Below are 13665 nucleotides of genomic sequence, written 5' to 3' on the forward strand. Positions count from 1 at the left end.
GCGCCCGGTGCCCGCCGAGGCGCGAACGCGGCGCCTCCCTCCCCCCCTCCCCTCCCGCCCGCGCTGCGGCGACGCGGCAGCCGCCTCGCGCCCGCAAGCCCTCCGAAAGCAGCGGCGCCCGCCTGGCTGCCCAGCGCGCAGGCGCCGGCGGGGCCACGCATGCGCGGCCGCCGGGCGACGGGAGGCGGCTCGGGCGGGTGCGCTCGGGGCGAGATGGCGCCGGTTCTCGTCCCCGCGGAGCTTTCGGGTGCCCTTTTTCGCTCTCTGTCTGGGGACTGCCGTCCCGCTGGCACTGGGGACGGCACGGCGGGAGGGAGGGAGGGAGGGAGGTGGGGGCCGATGCCCGGCTTGGAGGGAGTTGTGGTGTGGCGCTCGCTTTGCTCCCATTCAGGGTTTTTCCCCCTCGGTGCGGTTCCCTCCGCCCGCACACCTCGCCGGTGGGCCCAGCGCGGGTGGGTGGCTGCCGGCTCCCTCCCGCCAGGCGGGTTCCCCACCGCCGCGGGGCTCCTCGCAAACGCCGCTGGGGCTTTCCGCGGGTGGGATGCGGGAGCTGGGGCCGCGGCCGGGCCTTGGGTGGGAAGCGATGAAGTCCCCTGATAATGCGACGTTCCCTTTTCGAGGGAGTGATTTTTTTATTCTTATTTTGTTAAAGCGAATTTAGTCAGTGGCCGAAGTTCCTCGTTTCTACGATGGTGACTTTGTGACCTCCCCAGTGCAAGTTTGGGAAACTGTAGGGTTTCTAGGAATTTACCCCCTAACTCCTGACGCCCACCTCTATTTGCAGCAATGTGAACTCGCACGTGGCGCTGACGGCAAAAAGCGGCGTTTTGCAAGTTTGATTCAGGCACACGTGTTTCCAGACACAGCATGAGTAAGGAAGTACACTTGCATGAATGTATCCATTCCAACCCAAAAATGGCCAGGTACCTGGACGCTGAAAATACACCCAAGTTGTTTTCAGCTTCCTTTGAAGGAAGAGGCTTTCTTTGCTGCACTTAAATTTAGGTGAAGGCGAAGGCTATTACCTGCGACCTGGTCTTGCTTCCTGACAGCTAGGGCCGTGCTACAGCTGCTGTTCTGAAAATTTAAGGATCAGACTTCCCGCTCTCCCCCACCCCGCGTTGCTAGCATACAAAAGAATGGGACCACGCTCTACTTTTTAGTAGCAACCCCTCTTCCCTGTCAAGAAAAACATCTGTCTTCCTGTGAATGAAGTGGCAGTATTTCGGTACATGTCTTGTGGGAATCACTACCACCGCCTCGGGAAATACTCTGTACCAAAAACCTCTCGAGACAATGCTTTTTGAAAGGCGAGACTTGTCTGATGCTGGGAGGCTTCTGAAATCTGTCAGGTGTGAGTCGGGTCCTTTGGCTGATTCCCAGCCCCTCCATCTTACTGAGCAGAGGTCGATTACTCAGAGGGGGTCTTTAAAGAGAACATGCCTTCTGTTACAATGCACATTTCCAGAACAGCATGATCTACGCAGCTTAGGAATCCTCAAGGGCTTGTAGGAAGCCAGCACAGCGTGAATGGGGAATGACACGTTCTCCCATGTATTCACAGGTTATTTGTGAAATTTGGACTCCAGATATTTAAGCACCCTCGCTATAAGGAAGTTGCAGGTTGCAGTTTCACCACCTGTGTTCTCACAAGACACTGCATTCTAGATGAAAAAAATTACTTCTGTAAGGTTATCTCCCATGCAGGATGCTGTGGGCAGGGACTCATGGTGGAGTGGTTTATAATATCCTTTCCCTTAGTTGTGTGTAATTGATTCAATCAAGAAGCAATTGATCTCCTTATGGATTCCCTGAAAACTCGGTATAGAGAAGGCTAACTCACACCTCCAAGTGCCATTCCTGAGGAGCAGTGAAGAGCCAAGTCATTTGCGAAACACCTACTCCGTTTCTCCAAAGCTAGACTCCTATTTCCTAGCCCCTGTGTTTGAATAATAGTGTAGCAGGGCTGTGTGCTCTCTGCAGGTTTTTGGCCCCACGCACAAGGAGCTAGAATGCTTTGAGATCTTCCTAGCACCCAGTTGCTCCAGACCTTGCTCAGGGCTGGCACTGATAATCTATTTTCTGTAGCAAATGCTTTTATAACTAGCCAGTAGCTAGCTATTAATTTTGAAACTCAAGATGTGAGTAGCTAAATCAACTCTCCAGAAACACAGCCATAAATCTACAGAAAAAATTGGCAGAATGAAACTGCATTTCAACTGCTGAAGTAGAGAAGTAACACGTTTAAGCACCAGTAATGAAGCAGTATGACATCTGCAGTTTGACTTCAGCAGCTGAGCAGCAGCAGTTTTGTGGTGCCCATGTTGTGAACTGCACTGGAACCGCATTTTCCTGCAGAACTGGATTTGAAATCAGCAGGGCTGGAAGTCTCCCTACCTGCCATGTAACAGCAGATGAGGTCTTGTGATGGGCTGCAGTTAGTTTAGTTCACATGGAGGATGTGGTACCGCTGATTCAGGCTGCTAAAAATGGCTGGGGGAGTGAGGAAACCACAGTGAACAGAGCTACATGGATGACTTGTACTTGCTTTTCAAAGCTTGTAGTTACTTCCCAGTCTACCAACACTGTAAATGTCTTTCTTATTGTTTTTTTTAATTCCTGGTAGCATACTATGGTCAGTACAATAGGCACTCATCAGCCAATAATTTCATCATTCACCAGCTGGTGGCCAGCTTTCCCCTTGCCCCAACAGCTCGCTGCAGCGCAGCGCTGAATAACCCATGCCACTGTGGCCTAGGTTACCTCTCTCTTATGAAAAGAGATCGAGGTGACTGGTTTGTAATTACTCAAGGACAATAAAGTTACTGATGGCAAGCAAGAATTGTACTATTAATAAATTAACTGGCCTAAAATTTCCAAGACCTTTACTCTGGTTTCCCAGAAGTTGTTCGGTAGATAAAAGGCAAAGTGGCTGCAATATTGACATCCTGTAAGAGATATAGAATTGTGGTGGTTTTATAGTCCCTTTGCAGGACACTGCTGTCGTGGTTCAAGGTAGCCTGTACCTTTGAATATTCAATTGCTGTTCCCTTTGACCAGCTTTCCAAGTTTCTGCCCTGTCTTTGTGCTTCTCACAGGGATAAGTTCTGCAAGTCATCATCTTCACAGACTGGTCGCTGAGTCAAAAACTGGTTTTCGTTGGTGTTTTTCCTCTGTAAGTCTGATTGGAATTTAGCCCTACTGTAAACTCCATGAGCTACAGAGAATGGCAAAAGCTGAAGTAGCAGGGAATAAGTTTTTAAAGAATAGCATATTGGTTTATCTAAAGCACCAGAGAGAAAAGAGTTAAAAACAAGAACAAACCTATATTTCTATTTTATTGAATATCATTTTCATACTCTGTAAATTAGGTCCCACTTGTCCCAGGGCCCTTCTCCGCTGTGTCTGGATGAGGCAATCTAACCCGTTGCTTCTGTCTCAGAGTGCCCTAAATCTGATTTTGCTGGGTTTCTTTTTACCTGTCTTGTTCCAAAACTCTACCTCTGTCCCGGAACACCTCAGTAAGCCTGGTACAGTTTACACTTTTGAAGACAGAGATGAAATTTCAGCAGTGGATTTAGAGTATTTGATCATCAGCAATTAAGTTAGAATCACTGCTTGTTTAAGTAGGGAGAAGTAAAATCCTTCAGAATGGAATTAACTTTTTTCCTCTGTTTTGCAGCAAATGTGACTGTCTATGTATATAAAGTGTTGAAAATGCTAGTCATAAAGACATCTCCCACACTTTTTCAGTCGTCTCAGACACCAGTTTGCAGAATCCACTCCTGTAATTTTGCATTCCTTTCGAGCATTTGCTGTTCTGGCTAAAAATCAGGTGCAGTCCCACTGTTGGTTTTGAAGGGGTGTTACAATCCAGGGTGTAGCCATCTTTTCCACACCAGCTGTCAGAGGGGTCTTATCTGTGTCAGTGATTGCCAATAACAGCTAGTGAATACATAAATGGGAGTATCTTCCCTTTTTTAATATATTGTGTTTGGTAAGAAAAAAATTATTAAGTTCACAAGGATGTTTCTAAGGAAATGCACTTTTTAATTAGCTAAAGCTGCTTGTTCTTGGGCTTTGTGCCTTGCACTGCACCTCTGAGTTTTGCAACAATGAAGGTGCCTGCCTATTGTGTCTTGTCAGTGAAATATTTATGAGTGGTGAGCTCTACGTCTGTTATCATCATGCGTTTTTCATACAGCACAGAGACTAAGCAATACTACAAAGCCAAGCTAATCTTCAGAGCTGGCTCTCCACAATTTCCTATTAATATGCATTGTAATTTGAAGGGCTAAACCCTGCCTAAGGTCACACACAGAAAATGAGTATTGAAATGACTTGTCTGCTCTGTCAATAGACAAAGAGTGTACATACATATCATGGTAAAACAAAACAGGCTTAATGAGTCTCTTCATCCAACGTATTGCAGGGATACTGAAATTGAGTGTTTTGACCCCTTCTTCTGATTAAGCATATTACAGTAATAACAATTAGAAGAATAACCGCTGGTGGTTGCAGTGGACTTTAGTCCAGAATCAGCTACTCCTTACTCTCAGAAGCTTTCTGTTTTCCCTGCCTATTTTTCACAGGAAGCCTTTCGCGTATGAAGAGCTCTCAGATGGAAGGTGACTGATCTCTTAGTCCTGGTCTCTTGAGCACTTGTTTGTGGCTGCTCTCATCTAGTCTGTAACAAGGGCTGTGCTACAGCATTTCTGCACAGATAAATCACAGAGATGCCTGGGTCAGAGCAGATAAAGTTCTTGGAAATTCAAAAAGAAAAGTGAAAGATGGGACATAGCAAGTAAGAGCAATTTGTATGTTTTTTCATGTTTTCATTCTATTTTATAATGTTTATTTTTATGCACGCGTTGTTGCTCTGGACCCAATATATAATCAGCCATATAATGGGACAAATTCTTGTGCAGTCACACAGAGTTATTTTTACTGAAGCCTACAAAGGTGTATAATTTTTGCTATATAAAGGACACTAAATGACAGAGCTTTTTAGTGTTGGGGTTTTTTTCCCAGAATGTGCTAATGGCCAAACATATGCACACAGTTCCGGAGAAAACAAAGGAATACACAAGTACTAAATACTAACAGCTGCTCTGTTCAGGCGGCAACAACATGCTGGCCTGTTTTATGAAAGTTAATTGGAAAAAACTTCCACACAAAATAATCACCCTACTTGAATTTTTAAGAGCCAATTTAGAATATTTTACTTTCAGAGGAATGACTTCCTACAGAGTTCAGATCTACATTTGGTTGTAAAAATACCTGCTCTATGTTGCCAGAGAGCACAAAATGTAAACCCCAAAGTAACTGCCAGAAATCCACCAGTTCTAGCCCAGTCCTTTCTGGGGAGTCAGAACAAATTCATCTAGATTGTAAAAGACAAATCTTTGTCTAAATGTCCTTGAATCTTTTCAGTATGGAGAATTTGAAAATTAATTTTCTCTCTTGTTCTTGCTTGAGTGAGCAATGAAAACAATGGATTGCATCTTTGTTATAGAAACAGGGGAGTAACAGCAAATTAAAACATGTGAGGTTAATGGGTTTGTGTATGGAGAGTGAGGTAGGCTGTGTTGCCCAAGCTGGGAAATATAAACATTATTTGTCCCACGTGATACCCTTGTTTCTATGTTATGGGATCTTGATTGAGGCCCTATTAGTCTTTTACTTTTTAGAACAAATAACAACCCATTCACCTTGACTTTTCACAAGCAGGCCATAAATTTTAAACCTCTAATCATTTTTTCGGATTTGTTTTGAGGGTCCCTCCAGTTTTCCTGCATTTTTCATTTATGCATGAAGCCATTTCACAGACCAGATGCATTTGTGAAGGATTTTTCTCTATATATTCCTCTATATACATGCACATGTATCTAACTATATGTATAGCACTTGCCACAAATCATTTGCCCAGTTACTGCGGATGTGCCTTTGTACTTGCAAGCTTATGATAAGAAATGAGTAGTCAACAAGGCCATAGATAACCTGTGGCAAACGTATCAGCCTCAGTAAACACCCTTTGTGTTAGTGCTCCCTCCCAGTCCTTGTAATTTAAAATCATAAAAATCCTTGTAGGAGATATTTTGAAATGTTTGGAACATAATAAACATAATATCTTGTTAAAGCTTATTTTTCTTTTACTAGTTTAGCCGTAAATATTTTCTCACGGGTGTCAAGCAGCTTGATGCATAATGCGATTTGAAATGAGATTATTTAAAGATTAGTTGTCAGCAACATTTGTGCTTTGTACTTCCATTTGGGACTTTTGGCATTATATGTGTTTTATATTTAGCATCTTAACATTTTTCACTAGCTTATTCCTCAGTCCTTCACTACAAAAATGGAATGCCCTCTGTTGAGATACAGAGGTTTTATTTTGGCCATGTTAGACATCATGTTTGTTTTTCAGTTTTAAAATCTGCACTTCTTGCCCCTCTTCTTTTCTCTAACCTGAGAATAGAGAATGTTTTGTTTAAAATTCTAGGGACAAAATAGTCATCAGACCCCATTGACAGCAGGTTTTTGTGACACAAAACACAAGTTTATGTAGACAGATTGTCCAGGTAATCATCTGGAGGAGACTAGGCAAAGTTATGTGATCTAGCTTTACGCTCTGTGCTTTGAAAGATAATCACAACTGCAGTGACCAGTATCTGAGGTGAAGAGAAAGGAATGTGTGAAAGAAAGACCTGGCGGGCTGACGGTTGGATACCAAAGGCAGCCGAGAGCTCGGCTTGGGAGGCACAGGGAGGTTATGAAAGCAGCTGTGGCAGAGCTATGAATCTCTCTCTCCTGGCAATAGTAAAAGCTGCAAACACTGGATTCTTGTGCAGATGTCCCTTTTTTCCTGTTTTCACATTTTCCTGTTGCTGTAGGCTTGTAGATGGGTGTACCACTTCAAGGCCTAAGAAACCCATCGCCACCTGATTGTCATATATCACTCACATATGACGAAACCTCACTTCACCTGTGTCTTTCAGCAAGCCATGTGAGTTGTCCATGCACTGGTTCTCATATCTATTGGTGGGATTGTAATGCACAATAATTTTGTGGATTGACATTGGTGGTTGTGCTACATCAAGGCATTCAGTAGTCTACGACTGCCTCAAGCTAAAGTGTCTCAACTTTCTGTAACTGGGATAGACCACACAGAGTACATTCATTTGAGCAGTGTGTATGCCTACAAAGACAGCGAGCTTCTTCCCTTGTATATAAGCTATCTTAGCTACTGATATCTTTGTCCCTGATTATTTCAGTTCCTTGTGTTTTGGGAGTTCAGTCGTGTCTTCTGGAACATAGTGCTCTGTTCTTTACAAAACTCTACCCTGGGGCTTGCACACACAGACACGGCAACTGGCTTTTAAAAGAAGTAGTATGATCTGTAGCATGTATCATAAGACAGAAAAAGCCTAAAAAACATATTGAGAGACAGATGCTACCCCAGATACCAAAGTTTTTATTTCTGGATACTAGCTTTTCATCTGTGAAAACTGTGCTTTGGTCTGAACACTTTTTGCTGCTCACTCAAGAAAATAAGTAGTTGTACCATTTAATTTAGAGAACCATTTAATTTGTGAGAAAAGTCATTGTGTCTATTTGTATAACCCTAAAGTGAAAGAATCATCTTCTATTAAGGGTGTATTCAGGCAGTATGTACATTTATATACACTCAGGTTACAGCATTATCTAGAGGCAACAGCTAAATAGAGCCATGTGGCTAAATAATCTTCATTCTCTTCTTCTTTGCCTAATTTGTTGTTCTATAGTTGTAAACATCAGTTTATGTGAATGGATTGTCAGTTTATATGAATGGAAGATTCTTCACATTTTGTTGTGTAAAACTATAAAGCAGACATAAAAAAAAATACATTTGTCGTTTGGTAAGAGTATTTTTGTATCCAACATTTAATTTAAAAGAAAATTTAAGAGACTGGGAGCTGATGCTTGACCAACTAGATTTTGAGTTGCCAGATCCAGAATGAAGTAAAGCAAACCCAGGAATGTATGTTTTATGTCCTGGTACTTAATGAAATAAGCAGTTGACTGAAGTTCCTGTTCTCTAAAAGAAGAAATTATTTCTCTTTTTGCTTACCATTAGGTTTTCCCATTTTCCTCTGAGTTCTGGAAACTTAGGCAATTTATCTGGAATACATACTCTGTCCAAATTGATTTATAAAATGTTCCTATTTGGGTCTTGTTAATCAAGGTGTGTGAATTGGGAAACACTCTTGAGAATTAAAGATTCCTCCAAGCAGTGACTGCCAGAATCAGTTCCCACTATGGGCAGTGGCAGCTCTGCAAGTGAAATGCTGCACTGCAGATGAAGGGAGATGGCAAAGTCAAGATTCTGTGTGCATGTAATGGTAACCACAGCAGTGACTTACAAATCTTAATATGCAACAAGATTTTTATTAAAGTAACAGCAGAATAACAGATTTACTAACCCTCCTCTTTTAAAGTGTATTTGGATTCTGAACGCACTCCTGCCCTTAAACAGCATGGTGCCTTTTAAAACCACGTATTGGGTGACTTATTCTGTACTGATTCACTATTTATTGTTCTTCCAACAGTGTTTTGTGAGGCTGAGAGCTACGTACCAGCCAAGCATCTTAAATTGAGTTGCATAATTTTAGCTGTTATGAGTTATGCACAGCAATAACCAGGATAATACATTGAGAATAGCTATGCTTTTACTGCGGGCCATTTTTTCAGAGTTCCTCTTCCAGGCATAGCACAAGGAGAAATCATCTTTTGTTTTCTCGGTGCACTTTCCCATTTTTCATTCCACTAACATTTTTCTCAAATGCTTTTTCTACTGCAATTCATCCAGCAGGCATTCCTCTCTTTTTCCTTCCATTCCTTTCATCTTAATAGCTCTCGCACTTACCTATTTTTAGAGGGATTGTAAGTACACGAGCACACGTAAATACACATTCTGTCTCACATCTCTTTATTTTGTATGCCTTTCACTTGAGGTTCAGCCTACACTTTCTTCTTTGGTTCTCAAGCTTCAAATCATACAGAGCACAGTAAAAAATAGTTCGTATATGTTAGCTTCCTTGGGATAAGGAAGAAACTAAAAAGAAATGTATGAGCCCACCAATGTGTCCAGCTCATCACAAAATCAGGGAGTTCAACAGAGTTGTCTTCCAGTGGTAGCACCAAGACACTGAAAAACAAGCAGGTAAAGAAATGCTGGCAAATCCAGTGTCATAAACCCAGCATTCTTATTATCATGATGAGTCACAGCACCATAATAGGGAGATGCCAGGAGCTAACGACACTATGTTTGGGTAGCTCAATACTGAAAAGGATGAGTGACAAAAGCGTTTATAATAACAAACTTTCCCCGTAATTGTAAGCAGAAGATAATTCCCTCTGGCTTGTTCCGTTCTTCACTGAGGCCTGCTGACAACACTGCACAATGGTACTCCTATAGCTAGGTTGTAAGGCGGTCTAATTATTCCTGAGGACTAAAGGGTAATCAAGCGCTGCATCCATCGGCAGGGAGTTAGCTCAGTGGGTTTCTTGCTCGGAGCCCAGAGCTAGGTTGGCTGCTGCCACATCCTCTGATGGCGTGTGTTTAAGATGGTGTGTGGGAGTGCTTTTGTTTGCAGACTAACCCCCCCCACCCCCCATTGTTTATAGAAGGAGAGCCTGGAGCAGATAACCTGTTTTGATATAACGGAAGATGTGAGATGACAGCACAAATCCTGTGGGTCTTACTGAAGTCAGGTAGGTGTTACATAGCAAGTACCAGTGCTACTGGCCAGTTTCATATGCACACAAAACTGTCTAGCCATTCCGTTTGCCTAAAAATAAGTAGGTGCACATCATTTTTAATTTTCTTTGTGTCCCAAATGTAAAATAATGAGTTGACCTACCCTAATGGTAAAAGCCTTAACATTTTTGTCTGGATTTGTTGGTGGAATGTGCTCCCATAAGCACAGCTATGCCTGAAATGCAGATGCATGTGACAGTGTCACAGTGCTTGTTGGTGCCAGCCAGTGGTGTTCTATGCATTGCTGTTACAGGACAGTCACAAAAAAACCCCTGCATTAGTATTTCCCACTGAAACACAGGAGACTTCATTTTACCTGTATGAAAAGCAAACTTCTGTTTTCTAACAGGTCTCCGGGCCTTAGCAAGTTTCTGAAAGCTGCAGTTATATTTTCAAATGAGTACCTGATGCAAAAGCTTTCTGCCATTTGTAGGAATTTTTTATAGCTGGGAATGCCTACATACTATTAACACACACAAGTAAATCCAATGGAAATGTTGCAAATTATACTCTAGAACGTTGTTGCACAGGATTTCTCCAGCAGAGATCATTATGTAGGCAGGAGACTCTTTCCGCAACAAAAGCCTTGGTCAGGCAGCTCGATTATACAATGAGCAAATGCAAAGGGCCACGTGGAATAATCGCTGTTGTCCAGATTGTGAAGCCATTCCATTGAATCTAGTCTCTGCTCGAGGCACACTCGTCCCTTTGATCACACTCCAGCCCTTTCTTCTCCAACTTGCACCTGCCTGAGCTGAAGCTCGCCCTATTACTACACTCCATTTTAGCATACAGATAAATTAAAATATATCATGCCAGAGGCTGAAATTTAGGAATATGCAACACAGTCTTCAGTTTTCACCAAACTAGAAATTTGTTGTGCTTTGTAAATGACTCTGTGTCTCTTCGTTGCAGCCCTGAACAGCCTCTGCTTTACCTGTCTAGAATATTTGACTCTGTTACAGGAGAAATGAGGCCAGCTATCCTAGGCGACAAAATGCTACCTATGGCTTCCTTGCCAGGGGACTCTCCACAGCTGAAAAGACAAGCATAGGATATACATATTTTCTTGGCATGATAAGATTTTGTAATATGCCCTTCATAGGCCTGGGGTGGAAACTGTAGGGCAAACATAAACTTCTTTATAGCTGCAGGGAGTAGAGAAACCAGTATTTGCCTCGGGCAACTGCAGAGAGGCAGTAGAAAATAGCAGCAGTCAGAAACAATGCTCCGGAGCTCGGTTTTCTCAGATCTGAGGCGAGGAACTGTGAAGGAAACCTGCTTACAGTCCCAGCTAAGCTGGGATGTGGACAGGGGTGTTTGGATTTGGGTCGCTCACATCATGTCTTCTGCAGAAAGCCGTTTCTACGAGAAATTGATGCATCGGAGGAAGTTCATCCTAGTCAAAGTGATACCGAAGGGTTTGAGCTCAGCTGTACCACTGTCTCCACAAAGAGAAAGGAGGGCAGTGCTCAGCGCCTCTCCGAGACACACGCGTGAGACGGCCCTCCGAGGGGAACAGAAGAATAGGCAAGAAGGGGTGTGGAAAGCTGTCTTATGACTAATTGCTGTTTGCAGCTGCAGATAAACACGTGCTTAATTAGCTGCTATATGCATGCAAATTTGGTTTGCTGTCACTAGAGTCCAGATGTTCCCTTCCATTGTACTAAGTACAATAAACAAAAGGAAAAGGGTCAGAGAGTGAAATAAAAGGGGCCAGGAGTGGCAGGTTCGTGCTATTTTCTGTCCTGTCATATGCTCGGCCTGGCCTACCATCTTCCCGACGTCAGGCAGAGATCTGTGGGCTCGTAGGCTGAGCGTCTGTTCAGGGAGGAGGCGAAGCCTGAGAAAAGCCGTTCTCCCCAGCTCCCCTTGCCGGGCAGCCCCAGGGAAGGGGTGCGGGCAGGCGCCCAGCCCCGCAGCAGGCAGCAGCCGTGCTGCCGAGGGGACGGGGTGTCCGGGGTGCTGCACAGGCACGCAGGGGCTGGCCGGGACCGTGGCACTGGGTCTCGGGTCAGAAGGCAGCCGTGGCTGGGCTCCTTGCTGCCACCACGTAGCCTGAAATTGTCCAGTCAAGCCAACAGTCATCACAGTTTCTGACTAACTTCTCTCCTGCAGGCATTTCCCTTGGCAGGGTAAGCCCTCTCTGAGCAGTTTTAAGGCTTACTTTTCCCAACATACCTTTCCTTCAGCTATGAAGTTTCTTTTTACCCATCCTCTAGGCTCCCATCTGTTTTTTTAGGCATTTTTTTTGTACTGATAAAAAATACAGTATTTTTTCACAGAAGCTTAATTGAAACATTCTTCATTTTAACTCTTTGTAGCAAAGTGCTTTTCAGAAAATCTATACATTGTATTTGCAACATTTAAAAACAAAAGGCTACATAAATAAGACTGGATCCTTTTCTCCTGTCAGGTCAAATCCAGGAACAACAGAGCTGTGCTGATTTATACCAGTCGTGCACCTGGCCTTTATTCTGTTTGATGGCATTCGGTGAATCTTTGGAAGATTTAACCTTTTCATTCCATTTTAATGAAATAACAGTGATGATCATTAGTGGTTTTGTGGTGTCTGTTTTGAATTAAATTTGTTCTATTTACGTCATCTTGATTCATTTTATCTTTTGTGATAAATGCAATGTACATAGATTCAGTGATCACATGTCCTCTTAAATAGCTCAGCAGTGGGAACATTCCCCTCCTTTAACGTGGCAATATCAAGTTCCAAGAATCTGACCAAATACAGCCTATCAGTTCAAAATTTGGTCCTACTCTTCAGCATGCAGGGGTAGTGAAATTGCCAGAAGGGTTTTCTTTTCTTTGAGCCCGGTAAAGGCGTAGTGGGATGACTGCAGGTATTTCTGATTTCAAGCAGCATGGGAAAGGGCTGAGCCGGGGTGGGACCTCGGTGTGTTCAAGCTGGCTGGCTCACGGACGGTGGTGTGAGACCACCCCCCCCAGCGCTGCCTTCACCGCTGACGCTCATCAGGCCGAACGGTTTATCTGCATGGTCTCCTTGCTTCCACCCCTGCTGCGGACACAAATACCCTTTGCATTTCTGTAAAGATTCTGTTTATCTATATTTGCATTAAAAGGGTTATCTTAGGTTTTCTGGAGACTGTGTCCTGTCCTTTATTACATAACAGATTTAATCTGCAATAACAAATTCTCTATAAACCTTGGCAATATCTTAGAATACATTTTTTATAAACTGTATGTAAGATTTTCTGCATGTTTTAATAAGGTGTGGGAGCCAAAGTCCTGTGAAGCGGTTAGATCTTTCCACTAAGCCACTGAACTTTGGATCACGCCTATGTGCTTCCTTGGAGAATTGCCCGGAGCTGCTTTAGCTTCTTTACTGCTTAAGGTTACTGTCCCCAGGGGTACGTCTTTACCTTTGATTTAACTGAGCAGAGCAAAGGCAAAGTTAGAACTTTATTACTGATTTCACACCTCGCTTTCAGGTAAATTTTATTAGTTGAAACCCTTGCCTTGGCCAGAGGAATCAGTATCCGGGTGTATTGCTGAGTCTCTAGGTTTGTAGCATCCCGACAGAAATTCTGATCAGAAAGTAATTAGAAGGATCTAGAATTACAATTTCTGGCAGGTGCTGTTACCTAACAATATAAGTAATATGTCATGCTGATAGATCTTGGCTCATTATGTTAGTAACACATTGTTAATTAAAACTGCGTCTGCAAGAGCTGGACACAGAACCATTTATTTCTGCATCCTTTAAAATTATTTTCTTTGTCGTGTCTTCAGGATTCAGAAAAACATATCTGAACAGTTCTTTCTGGATTGAAATACTAACAGTCTTCTTCTGTATTAATTTATAAATAACTGACATTCCTATGAATGTAATTATT

The 13665-nt window shown here is 43.1% G+C and overlaps 1 long non-coding RNA gene across 1 annotated transcript; it reads left to right on the plus strand.

Annotated features, from left to right (window-relative positions):
* The first annotated feature begins 6835 nt into the window (after positions 1–6835).
* On the plus strand, positions 6836–12359 carry LOC142360749 (uncharacterized). Its single transcript, XR_012763325.1, has 3 exons — positions 6836–7003; positions 9664–9750; positions 12213–12359. It is a non-coding gene; the product is annotated as an uncharacterized LOC142360749 (long non-coding RNA).
* Positions 12360–13665: the final 1306 nt, after the last annotated feature.

The sequence above is a fragment of the Opisthocomus hoazin genome, chromosome 3, assembly GCF_030867145.1.
Source record: "Opisthocomus hoazin isolate bOpiHoa1 chromosome 3, bOpiHoa1.hap1, whole genome shotgun sequence".
Taxonomy (NCBI): domain Eukaryota; kingdom Metazoa; phylum Chordata; class Aves; order Opisthocomiformes; family Opisthocomidae; genus Opisthocomus; species Opisthocomus hoazin.